Source organism: Diuraphis noxia, unplaced genomic scaffold (genome assembly GCF_037042655.1).
Source record: "Diuraphis noxia isolate RWA-SAM2 unplaced genomic scaffold, SU_Dnox_SAM2 contig0003, whole genome shotgun sequence".
In the NCBI taxonomy this organism is placed as follows: domain Eukaryota; kingdom Metazoa; phylum Arthropoda; class Insecta; order Hemiptera; family Aphididae; genus Diuraphis; species Diuraphis noxia.
Window position 1 is genome coordinate 59,647,342 of NW_028301713.1, and position 25,106 is coordinate 59,672,447.

A 25,106-nucleotide genomic window follows, 5' to 3' on the forward strand; every position below is an offset into this window, starting at 1 on the left:
GTGAAACGTTGCCAGTATGGGTTGCTCACGGTCCGTATGGGAAATGCTCGTTCGGGATTCTCGCCGACGTTGCTTCGGACAGCGGCTGGTCGTCGTGTCGCGGTGTCGCCTCGGTGTTCCTTCTTATGGATCGTCGATTGTGTCGTCGACTCGTACGGAAAGAGTGTGGCGATGACCGTATGGGTTGCTCACGGTCCGTACAAGGAATGTTCGTTCGCTGTTCTTGCCGACGTTTCTTCGGACTCGGGCTGGTCGTCAAGTCGCTTCGGCGTTGCTTCTTCTCTTCTTTTCTTCGTACTGTCTGACAATATGTTCCGGTAGAAGGAATTATGTTGACTGAAGAAAGGTAACTATGGTCGGAAAACGACCGGTATATAACCCGCGCGTGCGCCGTACCGACTAGTAAACTATCGTGTGTGCCGCCGTGATGTTTGTGTTTCCCGTCGGTACGGATTTGTGTGCTGTTAACTGGGTTTTTCGGTTATAGTCATGGGGAGGGTCTCATTATATTATTCCTGATCTTCCCTATCCATGGCAGTATTTGGTAAGTTGTAAGCGTAGTTGAAGAAACTTATATTTTGTAAAATAGCTCTGACTACTGTGATTTCTTGTATGGCGTGTTCTGATTGGTTGATATTGTGTAGTCCTGATAAGGACTGTTTTAGTGAATGATGTACTGTTACACAATTTGTTTCATTTGCAAATAATTCTATATTTCCTTTAAAATAAAAATAAATTGCCTGACACAATCATAACCTAGATTAATTACCAACCTAGTCCTAAGAACACTTTGGCAATTTATCGTTCACATATATTCAAGTGTGAACAGGTTACTGCTGGACAAATATTGTTTTGATTATGTGATTCATAACCCTGTGCATGTAAATAATATATAAATAGGTGCAATAAAAAATATTTTTCAACGGCCATTAAGACGTATCTAAACAAATACAATATAATATATTCTACAGACATTTCATTATTAAATTATTAATCATCACCGAAAATATTATGTTTTGTGGAAATAATGTAAAATAAACTGATGAAATTTTCGTATTCAGTGTACACATAATGGGTATATAAATAATAAATAATTTTGAATTACACGCTTTTGTGATAGTCACGTTACAATAGTTTCGTGATCTGGACAAGAGGCAGCTTAAGTTCTATGATTCGGTGTTAACGCAATACGTTTGAGCATAGTGTCATAATATATACACAATATATCATAATATACATCCACTACAGGCTGTGGCGGCTATAAAAGCGCGTAAAAAGGCAAACGACATTTTATTTTATTTTCAACGCTCGGGAAACGACGACGTTTCGGGTAATGAGTTTTTTCCCCCACTTCTGGACTCCGTATGTACATACATACTGCACACACATAAAATAATATATGTATATATAGTATATACAGCGGTCACAGTAAATCACGTGAGAGCCACTGAATTCACTTTGGCGCAGGTCAAAAGACTGGTGAGAAGGAGGCAATAAATTCCACTATATACATATGCCGTACGCGTGCACTATATATATATATATATATATCTGTGTGTGTGTGTGTACGTATATAACAAGATTTGGGACAAAAGTTGTTTTTAAAACGTAAATCTCTCAGGCGACCTAAGCACCCAGCAGGATCTCTTTCCCAAACATATCCAATAGCAATCATGATGCACTTGTGCGTTCCACAAAATAGTTTCAATTTGATCGTGCATTAAATTATTAATTGTGTGAAAAATATATAGAATTATGTGGAATTTAAAGCCATCCGCTAAACCGTTATTCTGAATACAATCATCATTATTTAATGTTATACGACGATATTTTATTTAAACAGTTATCGTTTTAATTATTTTGATATCATGATACTAATGCCGTTGATATATTATATCAATATGTCACCTCTATAAAAAAAAATTTCAGTGCTCGATAAAATCAGTTTTACAAATAAATAATTATTTTTTTGTTTACATATTTGGTATTTTTTTTAAGTTGGAAGATCACACTGCGCTTACCAAGCCTGTTGTTTCTGGTTGAAAATCAGACGTAGTTCGAATTTTGGAGTGTTCCATGTTTAATTTATTTATTCATGCTTTAATAGTAATTAATTAATATAATTAGAAATTAAACAGACAATTGTGTTTCATATAATTAGTATATCTATTGAATTTTGAAATATTGAAAAATTTCCATCATTCTATTATAAAATAGGTAGTAAACTGATAAACAACTTGTTTATTTGAGTTATTAGGTTATTTTGTATCCATTATTTACAAAACAGATATCAACAATTTGTTTGATTTAAAATGAAATCTACATTACACTTACCACGTAAAAATGTAGCAACGTTTGTCAAAAATTGCAACGTTTTGAAATTAATCTAAATTTGAAAATTAAATTCTAATCAAAAATTTTCCGTCTATAATTATTAAAACTAGACACTAATATTTGATAGTAGGACAAACGGCTGTGAAGAAAAGGTACTGAATTTTGACTTAATTTATGTTTGTATCTGTGCATGTAACTCCTTTCGTAATCAATAGTATAACTATAAAGCATACTAACTATTATTTTAAGCCGACGAAAAATTAAAAAAAAAAAAATTTTAAATGTTATTTTTTACGTTTCAATAGCTTGCGCGTTTATACACAACCTCGTCGGAGGAGGGCGTAGCGTGTAGCACAAACTACCGAAATTGCTGACATTAATCGACTAATTGGACAGAGATGTAGAACGGAGATTAATCCTTGTCGGTCGTGAAGTTTTAGTGAAAACTGAAGTTTAATTAAAATCTATCCGTCCAAATAAATTATAGAGCTATACGATCGAATGATGGATGGTAATTATGCGAAATTTAAATGTGTAAATCGGGAGTATGATCCTACATGCATGTGATAGTTACTTGTAATATTATTATTATTACCATATTATTAACACATTAACGTGTCATAGATCGTAAGGAGAAATTTCAACGACTCTTTCAAAAGTTGGCAAGATAAACTAAACGCTTAATCAATAATGATTACGGTTTTTATATACGTAGACCTAAATTAAAGTTAATACAAATATACGGGTTCAAACGGTAGAAATCGAGTTTGGGATCTTTCGTACCGACGAAAACTTTATTGAGTTAAGCCGTGTGAGTGCCTGTTATATTTTACGGTAGTTGATTTTGTGAACGATCGTAAACACGAGTGTAGACATTGGGATACACATCCGGATCGATAAACTCTATGAATAGAATCCATTTATTATTCTTCGTCAGTTTTAGTTATAACGGTAGAAAAAAAGTACATGTACTGAAAATATACATGACAAACAAGAATTATATTTCGTGTTGAATTATAATATTGTGTTTAAAACGAATCTATTGCAGTCGTATACGCATCTATATTGCGGTTATATTTTCGGTATTGTGTTATTGCTTCCGCGTTTAAGGAGTGCCTGATGCACATCGTTATTGACGTTTAAACGGATTTAACCGTCATTGAGTAATTTGTTAGTAATTACAACAGGGGTGTGACACGCACATAAGGGTGTGGCTGAGGGGTGGGTTCCAACGTGGACGAGAAATCACTTCCGTGATAAGTGGTGTACATACAACAATATACTCGTGCGTTTCATATAAAGTTAACCAATAGTGAATAGTGATGCCATTGACAATCATCACTACGACCAAGTCAATCGCCGCATAAAATTATAATATTATGTCGTCTTCGTATTTTATATATTCGTCGATCCTGCTGGTCGGCAATCGCTATCAACGATTGGGATGCATTATAGTAGGTGTTATTTAATTAAACACATGACGTGGCATTATGTGACGGAGAGTGCGAATTTAATCATCCTCTATGAATAGACATCGATGAGAGTGCTACCAAATTTCACGACCACTACAATACCAAAAACATATAATGCAATGTGTGTATAGTGTATGTGGTTATAGTTTAGAGAGTCAAAAATGACTCAACCAGTTTAAAAGAACATTTCAAAAATGTCCCTCAAATATATTATCTGAAAAATAAACAGAGTAAATTGAACCACGTCTGATAGGTAGCACTGAGTAACTATGTTGTATTTTTTTATCTTTTGAATTATTCTTCTTATTATAAACTACTATATCAACTATAATAACAAGTGTCGTATTTTTAAACTATTCATTTTTTTCGGGTAGAGGTACACCCAAGCCTACATAAGCTTATGAATTTATTATATGCTAAACATACGTATAGTCACACCATTCGTTATCTTTCTAAGACCTACGCAATATAAAAAAAAAAGGAATTTATATTATAAAATCGTTTTTTTCATCATTTTTGAGACATTATTAAGATACATTGATCATATTTTACCCTAAACGATAATATTTTCTAGAATTCTTGCTGTATGTGATATTGCCGATATTGGTCTAAGATTACTCAGAGACAAAAAAAAAATGATTTTGCTTAAATGCGTTTTGTCTATGTTGTACGAGAGCCAGAGAGAGAAAACTAACTGTTCGCTTACATCATCTCAAATAGAAATACGCCATGCGTTAATCAAACATTGTTTAGATTTCAAAACAAAGCTAGGTAAACTGACGCAGATATGTCCATGAACTGGGGTATACTGATACCAGAATATACCGAGTAACATATTTTATAATTTAATGTTTCTTTTTTTGAGACAAAGTGGTGTAATACGTCTAGTAAAATATAATAAAACTATATTGGTATTTTATAGTCTGTGGACGACACAAATACTAAAATTAATTTAAATTTAATCATGACATATTATTTTGTGTATATTAAATAATATTTAATTAAATTTTATCTATAACTAATATTCTTATCACACTTAAAAAAATGCACATATTTTTAATTACTAATTACCACCATACGAGTCAAAGTATAAATGATAATATGAAAAATAAAAGTAACGTTTTTGAATAATCCATAAAATGCTCAATCTAATTTATTATTATTCTTTTATATATTATCTACTTTTATGCAAATTTTAACAGATTGCTGTTAAAAAAAAAAAAAATAATAACAACGTTTTTTTTGATTAGTATATTTATCTTTAATAACTAATAATATATTGTTTGGGATCTTGTGTCGAATTTTGAAACATTTTTAAGACAAGTATGAATGTTGCAATATTTTTGTGTAAAAACTGAAAAAAAGTATAACAATATAAAGTATATAATTATTGTTCAAAAATGTTGCTATGTAGGTAACGACTTAAAATCATGTAAAAAAAATGTTCACAAACGTTAGAGTTTTCTTAAATAATGAACATTAATTTCATCAAATGGATCACCTTAGTAACGGTTGGAAAAAAATCCAAAACCTCCATAATGAGCGTGATAATGCACACGGCTGCATGCCAAAGTCTTCGAATGATATATTTGAAATGGTCCAAAGTGAAAAACTGCATTTTACGAGCGGCCACTTCAAGTGCAACGCCGTTGGATTTTTGAACCTAATGTGGAACCATCCCATTAATTCACACTATAGGGTGTTTTGGTGGTTCGAAATCTGCCGCGTTAGAGAAGTCGTATAATAAAGGGCGGGCGACCGCCTAACAATGAACGTGTCTGAGTCTGATTTATAATAATAATATACTATGTAACACACATTATAATAATATATTATTATAGTCTCGTATAAGAGCGTTTGAAACAAAAATATAATAACCGTTGGAACCAAAATAAATTTCTCGGAGTCACATAATATCCACGAATACCAAAAATTGTACTAATTCTTTATGGTGGTCTAGTTTATTATAGCGTAGGTATGTTGTATCAAATATGCGTTGATATAATATTGCAATAAAAAAATATCGAATCATTACTACTACGATTATATTCAAATATTCTCTTTAAAATAAGTCATCTCAAAATAATAGGTAATGGTTTAAGAATGTGAGATATGCATTCACTGTGTCATAAGGTGTGGAATCAAATATTATTTTGTTTTGAAATTTTTCATATATTTTAATATTTAAGATTTTTAACTTGTATTTTTTATTTTTGCTTTTTTAAGCCTTTGAAATTCGTATTACTTTTATTCTAATTCAAATATTTCATAGAAAAAGTTAAAATATAAAAATAAAATTTTTAATGTGATGGTATTCTAAGTAACAAGGTGCCTATAATATTGCAAAAAATATTAATTTGTTTTTAAAAAAAATATATTTTTAGCATTTGTTTAAAGATACCATGTAAAAGTTCTACCGAGTAATTTACTAACAGCCAACCTATGTAGTTTTTACAACTCACCATCTTACTACCCTTTACTCACTATACCCTTTATCTAGACGACCCGCCATGAGGAGTATTAACGAGACAGTGATTTTCTCTCTCTCACTATGTATCTTTTTCCTCTCTGTTTCTCTCTTCTTCTCTTTTGCTGACAACGTATCAACAGACATTCGGTGCGTGCACAGATTTTTCGTAATTTGTCATCTACACCACCTCATGTCTACCCTTGTAGTTTACGACTGATACACGCCACGTGCAATAATAATAAATTCGTCCATATGAATATAATAATAATGATATAACAACCTATAACAACCAAATAAACATATTCCGTTCGACCGAAAGCAATATCATTAAACCATGGACAATACTATAAATTAAACTTTCAAATATTATGTAAGTGCCTCAGAATTTAAATGTTACGGCCTAGACCGTTATACGAAATACACGCGGTACCAACGTGGTTTAGGGAATACAACAAAAATTTTATAATTTTAATACTATAAGGTGTTAATTGGTAACAAAAAATGAATTTTATCACTTCTGTTTGTTCGGACTGACATAATATTATAAAATTATAGCTTCGACAGTATAATATAAACGTTAAGGTCAAGCAATAAAACTGAAATTCACAAAATAACACACACAAACACTACAAAATTAAATCAATTCAAAAAGATTATTCAACGAGCAATGCGTAAAATCTTTGAATGTGATTTATTACGTTTGAATACATTACTTTTTGAAATATATTATCAGACAATAGCGATTCGTTTTTTTTTTTTTTAATTTGTAGCAACAACGACTCCTCCCACATTAAACACCCCTTATCTATAATGTATGCAGTATACACCACTATTGGGTACAAGATATTAAGCTGAAAAATAGGGTTATAAGTGTTATTAAAATCCTTGTATAGACGACGAGTGTTCTTTAAACACTTTTAGATTTCTTTATAAAAAAAAAAAAAATACTTTTAGAGGAGGACGAATTAACAACGTCATAAATCTAAAATGAAATGAAATAGGATTATAATTATTAAAATCACTTCGTTAGCGCGCTATTATATTTTTCTGGTGTATTTGAATATAATTTTAACGTCATTTATTGAAAAAGTAATAACAGGTTCCACATGAATAGTGAAACACTGTGAAATACAAATGTCTTTATCTGTTGAACGTCAACTGAGCGTGTCCGTACATGCTATAATTTGGTACTCTAATAATATAATACGTAGGTATATAAGAAACCAGAAAATTCTAAAAGCTGACTTTTTTAGTTCATAACAAAATCATAAAATATGATAAAGCAATTTTCAATAGGTACCTATAGACTACAAATGTTGTGTAGACTGAAGAATGTTTGGATTTGAATGTAGAACAATAAAACGTTGGCATAAATCATTGCTCACTACCTACTCAAATGTAATCACTGGATGTTTTAAGTGGTGATTGTGTGCATTGCTTCGTCCACCAGCCCGTGCGATTATAGTGGTATGCATGGGCACCAATAACTAGCGAGAGTCTTAAAAAAAATATATTCCCGAGCGGAATATTTTATATTAAACATTGATGTACACGCATTGAATATTGAACTGATTTATTCATACCAATAATCAAGTTGAGAGGAAAGGAGATATACTGCACCACGATCTTGTGGTTACAATTCTCAATACATATAGCCAGTGAGGGTTAGCAATAGGATCACCACCACCCATGTATGTAAACTTAAAATACCCATAAAATGTCATAACATAATTAATAACGTGTTAGCTGTTTAGAAAAGTCAAGATGTGTAATAAATAGTCCACCGTATGAAATAGTGATAAACAATTTTAATTATATTTTATTTATTTTTAAGTGTTTAAAACCAGTTCTTTAAAAATTAAATTTCATAAATATAAAAATGTACATATATATTTATATGATATATAATACAGTTTTGTTAAATGAATATTTATAATCATATTATAATTATATTAATATTTTATAATATAATTGTCAATCTTTATAATATATTCAAATGGAGGTCATCAATTTTTATACGATATTATTATTATATTATTTTTAAAATTAAGTTAGCAACGTCAAATAATAAAAATATCAAATGAGTTTCGACTATTATTATTTTGCTTTCATATCAGTGATATAATTGGTAGACTAACTGGAAATTGTTATTTTATTAGGTAATAGACAATCAAGTTAGTTATTTTTTCTCATTATAAACTTATTTTTATGCTAAAAAGAAATTGAACTTTTTATTTTCAGTAAGTCCTGTTATAATACTGTTTCCTAGAATTGGCGCATTAATAAGGTATTGGAAAACTCCTTAAAAACTACTTAGAAATTCTAAAACAGTTTTTTTAGTGCTCTCCGTGTCAAATATACAAGCTATAAAACTGTGAGGTATATTATATAATATGATACTTTCAGGTAGTAATTATAATTTAGACAGATTTAGTGAAAAACAAACTAGTGTCGTATTTGGTGTAAGTGAAAATTATTTATAAAGACATTATTTTCCTAAAAAAAAATTACACATATAACTATATTATGTTTCACAAATTTCTAAAACGTATTATATGATTTGTTTGTTAAATCAATTAGTTTGCCTATATCAATAAATCTGTTATTTTCTACCTGTTGCCGTAAAATCATCGTTAAAATAAAGAATAATATTCATCCATCTCCAGTCAATTTATCATCATTTTACTATCATTATTACTAATAGGTACATTTTTTTTCGTAAATTTTTAAAATAATTTAATTTTACATGAAAACTTGTGCACCGCAAAGGAAAAAAAATAATCATTTCATTATCTTGAATAAATCGAGTTCATGGGTTTCTCGCTGACAAGAACAAACGAAACGATTAATTGGGAAAACAAATAAATCGAGGGCATCTGGAATTGTCGTAGCGGTAAACTCGGTTTTCACGACGATATCGAGTGCAGTCGTAGTAGTAATACTTATAACGACGACGATCAAAGAGGACTCACGCGAAATCAAACAACCGATAAAAATAATTTATATCCACACCGTATCGTGTTATTTCATTACATTGGAGGTATTTATAAAATGAATATATTAAGCATGACCGTGTTCGACAGGATATCGAACGCTGCCTTACGCAATACCGCTTTTTAAAACGGTATTTTCAGGGTCGTTTTGCATGATTATAAAATAAGAATAATATTATAAAACATTATCACCCTCTGTAATCGCTAGTCGTCGAAATCGGAAAGTGTTGTACATTAATAATTTCGGTATATTATATACATAACGCTCATCCCATGTTTATCTTTCGACCGTAGTTTGACAAAATATGTTATAAAAACAAATACTCGCATCTGCTTAGGTAACCCAAGTTTTAAAAACTTAAATAAGTTTAAATAGTCACTTGAAGCTTAAATCTGTTATATACATTTTCCATTTAAAATTTATATATACACAGAAAATAAAATTTATATTTTTGGTTACCTATAGATTTTTTTTTATCCATCAGAAACTTCCCTGCCTCCCCTGTAAAATACTATGTGTTTTCCTCGCGTAAATCCGTCACTAATACCAACCTACCTTCCTTTTCCGCTAATATACTGAACTGAGTGATAAATTAAATTAATTTTATAAATATGCATTTGTTTGTATTTTATGTCAGCCAGGTACAATCGAAACTATTCTTTACAGCAGAGCCACGATTCCTGTTTTAACTGATAACTATAAAGGGTTTTTTAGTATACAATTATATAACTATGATCTATGAAACTATCATTAAGAAAGAGAAACAATATAAATACAATAAAACTATCACCAAAGCTAAAGTTAATGTATTATAATTTTTTTATAATCTAAAGTTAAGTATAATTAAAAACAAAAATGTATCGTTACAGAAAAAAATAGTAATTTATTTTTGTAATTATTTTTAAATTAACTTATTTACTAGTTTTTCCTCGGACGTAAGTTGAGAATTTCTAAGAGAATACTAGCAAGACAAGGTAAGTCTATGTAATTATTAGTAACTTAATTTACTAGGAATAATACCAGTATTTTTCGTATTGTTACACACACGTAAACTAACCATCACCCCCGTTTAATCAGGCACGTAGCTAAGGGGGGTCAAGGTGTTTCTGGCCCACCCTAATATGTATCTGGCTTTAAGCCGGCCCACCCAAAGTATTTAGAGAGACGCATTGTTATATAATGGCTTTTGATTATTTCCAAATTTTTATAGATTTTCCATAAAACATAAAAATAAAAAAATAATTTTATATTAGTATTATAAATTATTAGATTATATAAATTATTGTATTTCATTTAAAAATTGTGTTTATAAATATTCCCTAAATATTTGGATTTTATTTTCATTATAATTATTATTTTTTCTTTTATTTAAACTTTGTGGATACAATTAGTTTCAACAATTACGATTAAGAATACAATTAAAGATAATAATATTAATAAGGTGAATAACAAAAATAGTACGTAAAAACAGATAGTGATAACGTAAATAATATAATTTAAAAGGACATAATATTGCCGGACGGTTAATATTAACAATGTTAATCATAAGGCGATGTTAATTAAGGAGCTGATATGTTATTCTTGGAGACCAGTGTATTTAGGAGAGAAGATAAAAGCGATATTAACGGAGTAAAGAGGAAATTTAATCGCATAATAAATTGAGACAAAATATTTGAAGTTTTTTAATTGCCCAATGTTACTTCTGCGTAAGTCTTTGCACTGCGTTTCTCCTTGACGGAAATATTGGTAGTCCGGGAGGCTTGCCCTGAAGAAGGCCTATTATAATTATTAAAAGCATTATTTGTATATTTGACTTTCATTTATGTATTTAACGTATTTTTTTTTATTACACTTATATAAGTTATTGTCAAAATGATAAAATATGATACAATTACTATTTTTATTATTATTATTATTATTTTTATTAGCTTTTAGAATAACTATTATAACTCAACAATTATACAACAATAGCAATTATGAACGACTATAAAATAAAACAAAGATAGAGTATTAAATAGCTTAACATACAATAAATTGATAGTTTTAACATACAATGACATTAAGGTCTGTACATAAATATGAATATAAGGTATGAATGTACAGAGTATAAGATAATTAACATTTAAAAGACAAGTAATAAACAGATAGTAAGCAAAGAGGTATAACGTGATTAACTTGATTTTATATATTTAAATTTTTGATAATTGAGACTTATTTAGAAGTGAAGTAAGGAGGGAGAGGAGGGCTTTTATGATATTAGAAATTTGGGAGATGAAGGAGGATAATAAAGTTTCAATACTTGAAGAAAGCTTAGAATAGTTTTAACCAGAAGAGGTTGGCTTTATCATAAGAATGCTGTTTGATAGCAAAAGAGGTTTTGGTAGTATTTATTTTTTTTGGTGAAGGAGTAGGTATGGGAGGATCTCGCCTAATTTTAGGAGTAACACGTTTAAGATTTTGTAATCGGGGCAACCTTTGTAGTGGGCAGTGTGGCTGCCATTACATAAGGCACATCTGGCTGGAGAGTCGCGTGGCTTGGTACAGGAATCTGAGAAGTGGTTTTCTCCATATTTTATACAGCGTGGATCATGATAACAATATTTTCGAGTATGATCGTAAGAGTGGAATGTATAGCGTTGTGGAGGGCTTTTTGGTAGATGTGGTTTTTCAAAGATAATTTTTGAGTTGAGAAAAAATTCAATCTTGAGTACATCCGAATTGTTGGTAGCTTTTTGGATATCAACAAAGAAAAATGGCAAGGGCGTTTTGTCCGAAAGTCGCTTAATGTTGTGTATGTTGGTGACGGTAGTGGCCCAATTCTGAAAGGCCGGCGATGATGTCTTCGAGTGCAGTAGTTGGGTGGAGATTCCGAATAACTACGCGTAGCGGGCGCATAGAATCTGGCTGATATGAATGATAACTATAATCATTCTTCTCTAAATGCGTTAATAACTGATTGTAATGTTCAACAAAATGAGTGTGGACGATAATATAGGAGGACGCGGGGCGTGGATTTACAAATGAAATCTGTAGAGTCATGTTTGGTCAAAAGACTAGAGATGAAGGCGGATATTATGTTACCAATATTTTTAATTTAAACAGGTGGTACCTTTATTTTATCATCGCTGTTGCGGATTTGGATGTTGATTGTAAATGTGTTCGCGTCGACATCGTCGCACTTAGAAAGAACGGAGAACCGATTTGGGCTTGTGAATAATTTGGTTTTCTTTTCTTCTGCGAGATGCGAGAGGGAAGAAGCAGAGAGATTTCTTTTGTTTGTATTTTTGGAAGAAACCACGCTAGGTTAAGGTGACATAATAACTTGATTATTATTATAAACAAAGCAGTGGAGGAGGGTTACAATTAGATAAAGAGAGCAGCGAGCATACTGCTAATGAACAGACGTGCGCACATTACAACATGCGGAACCGAACTGGGTATTATTACTTATTAGATTATATATACTTATATATTTTTAGTAATGGTATGCTGATAGTAACCTTTTTACAATATACAAATGTCGGGAAGGAGGAGACTCACCTAACATTGGCCCACCTAATGAATTTTTTCTGACCATGTGCCTGCGTAATGGTACGCACTGTAATTATTGTCCATATGATATTATTAATCTCATAATAACTTAATAATAATAATAATAATAATAACTTAACTCAAAAATTATTAGGCCAAGTTTAATACTGTGATATTACTCGTATGATTATAATTGTTGCTAGTGATAATTATATTTTTATACTATATTTTTACTACAAATTGTACAGTTTTATTATGTATATCTACATATTACTAGCGATCGGATGATTTTGTACTTAAAACTATAATATGATGTTACATATCTATGTAAAAGAAAGGGGAAAAGTTCGTTATTAATTAATTATTAAATACCAAAACTAGCACAATAAATATAAATTTTCAATTTTATTCTTAAGCTTTTCGATGGTATTGGTTAGGAAAAATAAAGTAATTTCCACAACGTTACTTTTATAGCTATTAATGTGTCTTAAATAGTTTTTTTTTTCATAAAATTTGTAACTTATTTTAGTAACTCAAATTTATTCATTTATAAAATTATAAAATTAATTTACAAAAGATTTTCAATTTAAGATAATTTATTTCAAACTAATTTATAAATTATATAAAGTGTCTATAATAATAAACATGTGTCATAACTCATAATCATTGTCGCATTTACGATGGATTATACAGTACATATACGCTTCAAAGTTAAAACCATTATTAACAATAGGAATTTTAACTTTTCAAAATCTAGTTGGTCCATATATATCTTATTAAAAAAACTTAAACATGTACAGAATTATCTCTTCCAAAAACGAAGAATACAGTTATCCAATTTTTAAAGTTTATTTCTTGACCTATTTCGATAATACTAACTTATTTTAAAGCTTAACTGACAAATTCACCTCGTCACAATGATAAAAATTCAACATATTCCGATGATTGTTATTTCCATTAGAAGGTGTTTTTTTTTTGAAAAAGAATGGTAATTTGTAAACATGATACAGTCAATTGTATCAGCTGCTACTATCGGCATATTAAATCTAGACTTAGAGGAAGAAAAATCAACATATTTGAACAATTTTACCAAACTTTAATGCAATCTTAGAGTAGGTATCTAAATAATCTCTCCAGTCTCTCAAATATCAAGAGTAATCTTTTTGATTAATGTATAATTAATGAACGAAATGGGAGTGAACATTGAGCAAGCTTGGTGTGTGCGATAGTAAAAGTATCATTGTTACTGTAAAGTATTATGATACACGCGCAGCAGTTGAACTATAATATACGTGTACAGGGTGCGACTTTATCCCAACGTGACACTTTCAGGCGGGCATCATAATATAAACAACCGTAAAAAGAGCAGATAAAATATCTATTAAGCTGCGACGATTCGGCGCAAAGCGTAACGGGCTGCAGATTAGAGGTATGCAAAATATACGTATGCCTGTAAGTATCTAAGTGGCTTCTAACAATAATTCAAAATCTTACTTTTTAAATAATTACATAGGTATATTGGTGTATAATATAATAATTTTATTTTAATAAAACGTTGAAAAAAAATGTCAAGTGCCTATATCATATCATTATACCAGCTGAATTAACAGGTTCCATTCAGGTAAAAATTGATCTATTTAACTATAATTTTCTATTTTGCTTCAGTTGTAATACAACAAAATAAATTACCTGTGAAAACCCCGTCAAAATATTATGTTGAAATCCATTTCGAAGCCTTTTCTGGATCAACCGACCGGCCGGCTGAATCAAAAACCACAGCGTAGGTATATAACTGGAATATATTTGTACATTACATAGGTACATTTTGATATAAAAAATAAATATATTATTAAGAAGGTGGAAAAGTGGATATCACTCCACTGCATAGAAGTATGTTGAGTTAGAAATGATTTATGTAACTAAGATAACTAGTAAAAAATCAGTTTATTTTGTAAGATAACAAATTATAACACATTGGCCCAGGACGATGTGTCAAATGATATAAGTTAGCCAATATACATTTTTATATAACTAATTTTTGACCCTTAATATAATATAAGCTTGTGTATTATTAATTATAATAAACACTAAATAAACTTATATTAAAGATAAATATTGCTTAAATGTACATTGTATACACAATGCTACATACTTACTTGATAACAAAATGTGCATTCTGTAATTAAATAAAACCTTTGAATAAACACAGGTAAATTAAATGTATAAGAACAATGGCAAAATGTATAATAAAATATAATTAAGTTTTACTGTTGATATCTATAATATGTTAATATACATTTATCTATATGTATAACTTTATAACAGTTTATTCCGTACAGTTGGTCCCGAACCGCTATATTTACAATTTTATAAATACCGCCATAGATATTTTATATAAAAAATAAAAATATAATTCAAACGATGAAAATTCTTTCCTTAAATAATAACTATGACGAAAAACTTAATTTATAAAGTACGGTTTTTGTTTAATCGTATTTTACTTTTTTTTAAATCTTTCGTTAAAAATTAAAATACGATTATTGTTAAACCGGAATATCAACGATAGAACTACAATTTCTAGTAATTAATTTGCTTAACTTATCAAAAAAATATGTGTAATTTTTACCAAAACACCTTGCCTTGTGTAACACTATGTATCATATGTTTTCCTAATAGATTTGTTAAATTTTAATTAAATGATTTAAAACCATTGCATACGAAATATGGTTCTTAGAGAATACGGTCTGAAGCTTATAATACTAACTATAATCGTATGATATTACTAGCTGAACCCGTACACTTCGTAGCCCGTTAAAAATCCTACCTCTTATATGTCTCAAACTATATTTTAAATTTTTTTCGTGTGATTTTGCTAGCAGTATACTTTTATACATATAGATAGATAACGGTTAAAATATACTAAGTAATAATCTTACAACGATATCCAATTTAGTTTATTCCGTATTATGTATTTTTATTCGTTTTATCGAGGACAGTCTGACAATATTTAAATATTCGATTGAATGATATTTAGGCCTATTGTTTTTTTTTTTTTTTTTTGGGGGGGGGGAGGGGGATTCATAATGCTTAGAAACGATATTATTACAAAAATACAAAAAACACATATAAGAGGTAGGAACAACTAAATATACAATTAACAACAATTCAGTGATATATATTATATCAACCATCATTAATAGCAACCGTTTATAAATAATCAAACATTTCCATCGTAAATCTCAAAATTTCTGTTTGAGTATCACCCGGGATTGGGAGTTTGGGCCTATCACTTTTTAACCTAGCCTATCTTCTGCCCATAGGGCTAATACAGTTGTTCTCAACTGGTGGTCCGCGGACTCATCTCAAGTGGTCCACGAATGAAAAAATTTAAATTAAAAAAAGCGGGTAAGTGGGTATCGCTCTGCTGTACATTGGGGGTGGGGTTAGGTATCATTGTATACGAAAAACGATTCTGAATGGAGACGGTTTATCTGTCTAGGATATATTATAGGTAGATTATTAAAAATTTTCAAATCTTAGATTTAAAAAGAAAATTTTTTATAAATTTCTAGGATAAAATATTTTACGAATTTTCGTGATTCTTACGTATGTTGTCAAAATTAAAATTTGAACGCATGTAAAAAAAAAGTTGTGGCTATATATTTATTTTATTTTTCATCTGCTATTGTAAAAATATGATAGGAGCCTTGTATTAAATTTTCAAATCTTAGATTTAAAAAGAAAAACTTTTATGGATTTCTATCTAAGATAAATTGCAAATTATTTTAAGCTAGAAATTCATAAAAAAATTTTTCTTCTCTTTTTTTTTTAAAAAAAAATCTTTTTAAATCTAAGATTTGAAAATTTAATACAAGATTCCTTACAAATTTGTCAATCTTTATCACAAAAAAAAATTTCCACCGGAAATTCAAATTAAATTTTTATCAGCATTTGAATTTCAAATATTGACAAAAAATCGTCAAAACCATGAATATTTGCAAATTATTTTGTAGTTAAAAATTCATAATATTGTTTGTTTTTATATCTAAGGTTATAAAATTCAACACTAAGTTTTCCATAAGTTTTGCTTCAAATAGCTATAGAGGAAATTTGAAGCATAATTATAGGAAAAATGTTTTGAGCGTTTGAGTTTTAAATTTTTATGAAATCGTGTAATGATAACGATTTATCCTCAAACCAGGTATATGTATATCTATGATAATACAGTCGAGACACGATAACTCGAAGCTGGAGGGGGATAAAATTTCGCTTCGAGATATGTATTATTCGAGATATCTAACTAATTAATAGGAGAATAATTTTCTAGGGGAATAAAAAAAAAATCGAGTTGTCAAGTTTTTCGAGTTATCGAGGTTCGAGCTATCGCGACTCGACTGTATAAGGTATTATGAATTATGATAACTACATGCAATGTTTTTGGAAAAATTGATTAACCATGCCTTATGCAAAATGCGTCTCAATTGAAAAAATAAAATATTTGTTTCAAAATAGAATATATGACAATATTTAAATATAATATATCCTAGACTGACAAATCATCTCCGTTCAGAATCGTTTTTTGTATACAATGATACCTATCATTGCATTCAAATCTAACCTACTCTAATCAGAGGTCCACCCCACCACCTAATGTACAGCAGAGCGATACCCATTTTCCCACTTTTTTTTTTTTTGTTTTTCTCGATTTTTTTGAAAACTATTGGAAAATGTTTACTTTTTACCTCTATAATGCACCAAGGATATTCACTTTTACATCGAAAACAACCCCCAAAGTTTGAAATTGAAGCATTATTTCGACTAGTTATGCTGTACATAGATACTCACAAAAAAAAAAACACACATCATTGTAAAATCAATACATTCATCACTTCGTTCAGAGTCTAAAAAAATGAGCGAAATTATACTTTATCTATTGTTATGAACCCCTGGCTATATTAGTTAGTATATATTATATTATAATGTTAGATAATAATATTGTAAGACGGCAACTGTCTGGAAGGATGGCTGCGTCAGCAATTCCAGGCAAGCGCTGGCTATAGTCACGGCTCGTATAGCAAGCCGTGGCAGTTGGATTCTAGAGTAGTAAGACAGAACATTGTGATTCTCACCAGAACCTTATTAATTGTCAGACCATTTTATTCATAATATTAATTCAGTTATTGTAATAGTAATTTTTCTTTTCGAGTTTTAAATATAGAAAGTAATATTTAGTTCGGAAGTGTTCGTTATTTTATTTGTGCACACTATAAAAAATAAACAACAAAGTCGTCTGAATCCAAGTGATGATATGCAACTGGCACTAAGCAACAGCATCGCTCCAAGAATTCCACTAGTAAAAGGAGCGCGCCCTTATATAAATCACATTAATTAAGTACTAAATAAATGTAACATTTGATTTTTGATCACCTTTTTTTTATTAAATTGAATTTTTAAATAAAAAAGTTAAAATATTTTTCCACGCCATAATCTGATTTTTTTTACCTAGAAATTATAAACTATAAAAGTATTAAAAAAAATAAGTGATATAAAGAGGGGAGGGGGATTGAAATCAGGCCGTGGTCTGTGACGGTGAAAAATTTATAAAAGTGGTCCGCGCCTAGTGTTGAGTGTGGAACCACTGGTCTAGTATATCACTAGACCAAATTTCATCGCAATCGGTCCAGCCATTTAGGAATTCATTACGGACAAACAGACAGAAATCCATTTATATATATTAGATTGCTAATAAGGTAATTTGTTGTAAAATATTTGTGATATTTAGCATTTATATAAATTTCAATTAATTTTTGACAAAAAAAAAAAAATCACTTTTGAAATTTTCGAAATTTCAATATGTAGTAAAACATATAAAAAGCATTTTAAAATATTCAATTACTCACGAATAATATTGTTAAATTACAACAAAACTATTATTCATCGTTTAAATATATAATTTCTTTCAAATATTAACTTAACATATATAATATATAAAAATAAAAACTGTGTTTACACACGTTTTATATTTTTTTATCATTATAAGAAACACTTATGAGGGTTCTCGTTTCCAATTTTCAATCCATACCAATAAAAATTAAACATATTATACCTTTTTAATTACAAAATAATATGTTTCACATTCATGATTTTAACAAGTTTTGTCAGCAGTTGGGCTATAAATGCTTGAGTTAAAAATCGTGCCTGCGTATCTTATATTTTGAAATTGCTATTGTAACAACATATTATGAGGATCCTTGAATCATATTTTCAAGTTTTTTGTCAAACAAACATTTTTGAACCTTATATTTTATAGAAAAGAAATATAAAAATTTAAAAAGTTCAAAAAGGATTCGAAAATAGTAAAAATAGGTACTAAACTATAAAATGCTAGCATGAACATTTGTAAAAATATAAATTGTAAATATGACTTTGATGACCCTTGTTGATTTTAATATGTGAACGTGCTTAGATAAAATCCTCCATTTTTCTATCAACTATTCTATGATTTTTTATATTATACACTATCAATGATTTGATAATGCGTGTACTGGTGTACTCCATCCGATATGATGCGCTGAGAAGCGTTTGTTTGAATCCGGATCTCTGTGAAACTAATAAGCTCGCGTAATAGAACACTGGATTTTGTTTTCAAACGATTGATATCTAAAGATTAGTTTTCATTCACGGTACATATGGAATAAATAAATATCAACTGTGTTTTGTGGAAAAGTTATTGTCATATTCGTTTTTACTGAACTGGTGAATCTCTTACAGCAAAACACTTGAATTTTACTTTAAAAATATACTTAAAAATCCAATATATATAATAATATATAGAACTACGCATATGCACAGGTTTCGTCTTTTTGAGCATATTTAGATAAATTTAAACACATTTATGTTATAACACTTACAAATCAAACTAGGTTAGTTAGGCAACCGCTATGCATATGTCCCTTTTCTTGGTTCAACATATCTGATGATCTTGCATCACATTGGTTGAATTTACACTATAAAATCATATCAAACTATTTACATATACGTGTGTAGCTCCAATATCCCGCAAAAAAATTAATCAAAACAAGGATTTGGCGATAGAACAAGGCTCTAAAGACTAAATAATAGTATTACAGTGGAAATTAGTGCTCAAAATTGTTAGCTTACTTCACGCACCTACATGTCACGCGATAGAATTGATCTGATTGCACAACAAACTGATGAATAGACGATGATGGCGAACTATTTTCAATTAACTGCCGTGAGATTATATTTCATGATTTTGTTCGGTGTTTTTCGATTTTCACGAACACGCGTGGTGTTTTATCATCACGACCGAACCACACGAGAAAACCATAATATACGTGGTATCAAATAATTTATATACACCAGTACATATTATTATAATACGTATTACACGCAAGTGAAAGATAGATAAATAAATCAAGCAAAATGAGAGAAATAAAGAGAAATAGGTGGGCCTTCGTAATAATCTCTTTGATCTCATATAGCATTTAATGTTTAATCTTGATAATATTAAGTTATCACTTCCAATCATCATTATTAATCTACATCTGTATATTTAATTTACAAACATTTAAACGTACCAAAAAAATATGAGTATATTAGTTGAAGATTTTTTTTTTTTTTTGAATTTCTCAAATAATGATTGTGATGATGATTTATCGTATTCAGTATTACAATAAATTTTGTTTACCTAACATATTATAAATATTGAAAATTGAAATCATTAACAGCGATTGGGCTGCTTTTTCACCAGAATGATAATCCTTTATTCTATATAACAATTTATGAGTGGATGATTTTACCGTTTACAAGAGAGCATAAAGAAATTGAAGACTGCTGATGGTACACCTGCAGAAATATACTGCTTAAGTCACAATTAATACTCTTGAGATTGCAGTTCATGTTGTTTAGGTATATTATGATACATAAAGTAAACAACTGTGAGTATAATGTATTATACATATACAGAGTGTAACAGAAAGACCTGACCAAAATAAAATGATGCCAATTAATCGTATGACAAAATTTTATAATATTATATGATAAATAAATAATTTAAGAAATATACTCATGTCAGAAAATTCACAAAAATCATATTTTTTTTAAAGTTATTGCGTTCCAAATTAATTTGACCAAAAAAATATTGAATTTAAAAAAAAAATTTTTAAAAATAAACTACTTGACTTAGATAAATCTTTTTACCATTAAAATTGTTTTTATAATCAGATTCACAAATGGGCTATTTTGAATTTATCCAATATTTTTTTAATTAAATACATTTTTTTTGTTTTCAGTACTAAAAAATAAAACATAAAAAATGTATTATATATTATGTAGTGCTAGGTTCACTTAACGAACAAAAATAATAATAAAAAAAAATATTCATGTGAAAAAAGTTAGTTCAAAAGTCAGTTCTATCTGTTACACCTTGTATACACATTAAGTTCGAAATAAAATATGAGTTCGTAAACTGAAATTCTATTCAGTAAGCAAATCAGGTATGTTTTGCAATTTTGTCGGCATAAATTCGTGAAAAATAAACTTTTGTATTTCTTTCTCCATTTCACTCCCATTTTTTTCATTCGTTCATTCAATTCCCAGTGGTGCCCTTTACAGATCTTTCACTTCTTTCCGCACCACCAACTCTACCCCTCATTTATATAAATGAATCTCACTTACGCTATCTGATGAATATCTTAATATATACCTACGTTTATAGAAACAATAGTCGTTGTATACACTATATCCAAGCGGATTATTGATTCAAATTCAGACCAAAATACAAGTTCCACTAAATGAAGTGGCACGTGAATATCAACCAACATTACAATATGATTAAATTATTAAATAAAAATCCTGCTAACTGTATGATAAATAATCGTTTTCATATAAATTAATTACAGTTCAAAAAATATTTTAGTAAAAAAGAGTAATGAAAATAATATATTGCGTATATTGAATAAAAAGTATTTATTTTTATAAAGGTCGCTCAAAACTATTCAATTATAAAAAATCTGTGGAAATGATGAGTATTTTTTATACTGATTTCCGAAATTTTTAATTACAAATAGTGTTCGTTTGGTTTTCTATTAAATTTAAGAACAACGAAGTCGCCCTCAAGACGTAAATAGTCCACCGTTTAATCACTCATTCAGTGTAAAAACACCTATGGCATGTACAATCAGGGAAAGTAGAAACAAATAATCTCAATATCTTCGCAACGAATGATAATGTTTCCAATTCGTTCATCACTTTCAAAACCTCCCATGAAAAATTATTCTTAAGGACATTTCCAGGACAAACTCAACATGAAATTAAATTCACTAATTTTCAGGTACCTGTCGATGTTGTCTTCTGAACGAAAAACATAATATTTCTATTTTAAATATTAATTATAATAATATTAATAAAAGCGTTTTACAAATTCAGCACAATAAACCGTTCGAAAGCCATCTACATATTGATGTACCGAAATTGCCTAAATGACGCACCAGATGATAAATTTTCACTAATTTCAACATTTTGTGACTATGCTTGTAGTATTATGCTGTTCTAAATACAAAACATTTTGATAGTGATTCGAAGTGTTTCCAATAAATAAATCATCATAATAGTATTATTTTTAGTGACTGATGGAAGATTAATACCTATGTTTTCACCAATGACATCTTGTATCGCCTGTACGCTTTGCGGACAATGCAATTCAATTATTACTAACAAAATTGTAGCTTCAGGCTAAAGCAGGTTTTTGTCGAAAGATAAAATAAATAATAAAAAGTTATATATTGGCGTTTTGACGTAGTTATATTTTAGATTGAGCGGAGCGAGGAATGTATTGATTTTACCATAATGCGTGTGTTTTTTTTGTGTCTGTTATCACGTTTTGGGGCAGTAAAAATGCTTCGATTTTTGACTTCAGTACCTCGTTCGATCAGAAAGTGAATCTAGTTGGTACTTTGGGGGTCAAAAGTGAAAAATTCTTAATACTTTTCTAAATAATCGAGAAAAACAAACTAAAAATTAAGAGAAAAACGGGAAATTTTACGCACACTCATTTTTCAACAAAATCGATTTTGATTTTTGATGTAACTTTAAAACAAATGACCATGAAATTTTCACCGAATGTTTGTATAAGTATATTTTATCCACCATGCAATTTTCAAAAAATGTCAACTCAAGTTGAACTATTTTAGGCATATTATGCAATTTTCGATCATTATTAGTTTTTTTAAATTAATATCGATCAAAATGTATTTGTTGGGTAGAAAAGCTTGAACATTTAATACAAGGCTCCTAACATATTGTTACAATAGGAGTTGAAAAATAAAATAAATTCATAGTCATATATACTAAAAATATAATCAAATCCGTAAAGATAAATAATAAAACACGTTGTAATTTTCTAAAAATATATTTTAAAAGTTTATGCGTTTTTTAAGTCTTCGAAAACTCTATAAAAAAATATAATTGAAAAGTTATGTAATGGTTTATAAACTATAGAGTAAAAAAAAATCCGAGAAACCAATGTTACATTAGTATATTATTTCCAGGAAAGAAGCATAATATACCTAATATTTATAATATATATACCTATATATATATATAATTATTTTATACTTTATTATTTCTCTAATGTAGTGACTATTCTCTTTACTTCTAAGAAAATAGTATAAAATAAGCTAAGGAACACATTTTCTAAAATTTGTCAAAAAATAAGATATATATATATATATATATATATAATATAGAACACACATTTGTCACGAAAAAATGTAATCCTTCCATTGACATACAAGTTATAGTTATTTTAAACTTAATATGATCATAAAGTACGCGTGTTATAATGTTACGATGTCCATTTAAATAGGCTATAATCTAAACTATAAATATAATATTATAACATAGTATTTTTAAAAAATCCATTAATAATAGTACAAAACAATATTTGAACAAAAATAAATTGTGGCTCACATATTACAGGTTAAAATACATTGTAGGTAGTGAATAAAGTACTGTTGAGATGAAAATATTTATAGATTTCTTCTCGTGATTTCTGCATCACTTGTTATAGCCTGTAGGTTTAATGAAAATATGTACTTTGTAATTTAATATAGTAGTTGCATACGAAATCACTTTTTTTCCATTTTAAATATTATGTTTAATTGCACAATTTTTACATATACATTTAGAACAATAAGTGAATATACTTTTCGTAGAGAAAAAGAGACATGATTAACAAAATGAAGATACTTCTAAGAAGAGAAACTTTGAAATAAGAGTACAGTAATTTTTTGAATTAGACATTAAAATCCTTTTTATTGTGTTAAGGTTATTATTTTATCTTTTCAAAATTATTGCTTAGCCATTTATGGTTAGTTTTATCATTAGGTTTTATTTATAATATTATTATTTTAATTGTTATGATTGAAATTGGAAAAATATTATGTATATTTTTTACTATCACAAGAATAAGATAAATTTAAAAAAAAACTTTAAAAACCCAAAAAAGTAAATATGCTATTTAATTGAGAAAAAATATTTAAGCAATAACGTATGGAACTTTTATACAAACCGTTTAAGCCATATTATAATAATACTCAGAGGTACCACTAGTAAAGTCTTTTACAATCATCCAAAAGAGTAATGTTTAGTTAAATTACAGTTATAATAATAAATCCAACTTAAAACAAAAATTATGATAACCTGAGAAACAATATATAAATATTTCTCTTAAATATCGTAACCAATATCGAGTAAAATATTTATTTTGTTATTATCATTTTATAAATAGCAGAATAATAAATAGCTTTTAAATTTAATAACTTGATATATTATGTTGTATTGATACTATGTTTTCTACTTGTAATATATTTCAACATATTTCTTAAAATATACATGGTTTGTAAATATTTTGTAAATATTTTTTACGTATAACATTAATTTGCGTATTATCATCACTACATGTCTACATGTTGATGACATACAAATTATCAGCATCACGTAAATGGCACTCACTTGCACATATGTCATTATTATTTTTTCGATACAATATTTATTTCTTTATTTTATAAAATATTACAATCTATAGAGGTGTACAATAAGTAATAATATTTTGGCATAAACAAGAAAACTTAAAATCAATGATGGCATGATAAGAAATCTCACATTAGAGACACCTGGCGACAACCATCATCATTAATAATATATGTCATACGCAGATTTACAGCTTATATTCACACACGCACATTTCTCGAAAAATACTCGAAACTTCATTTGGAGTTTCT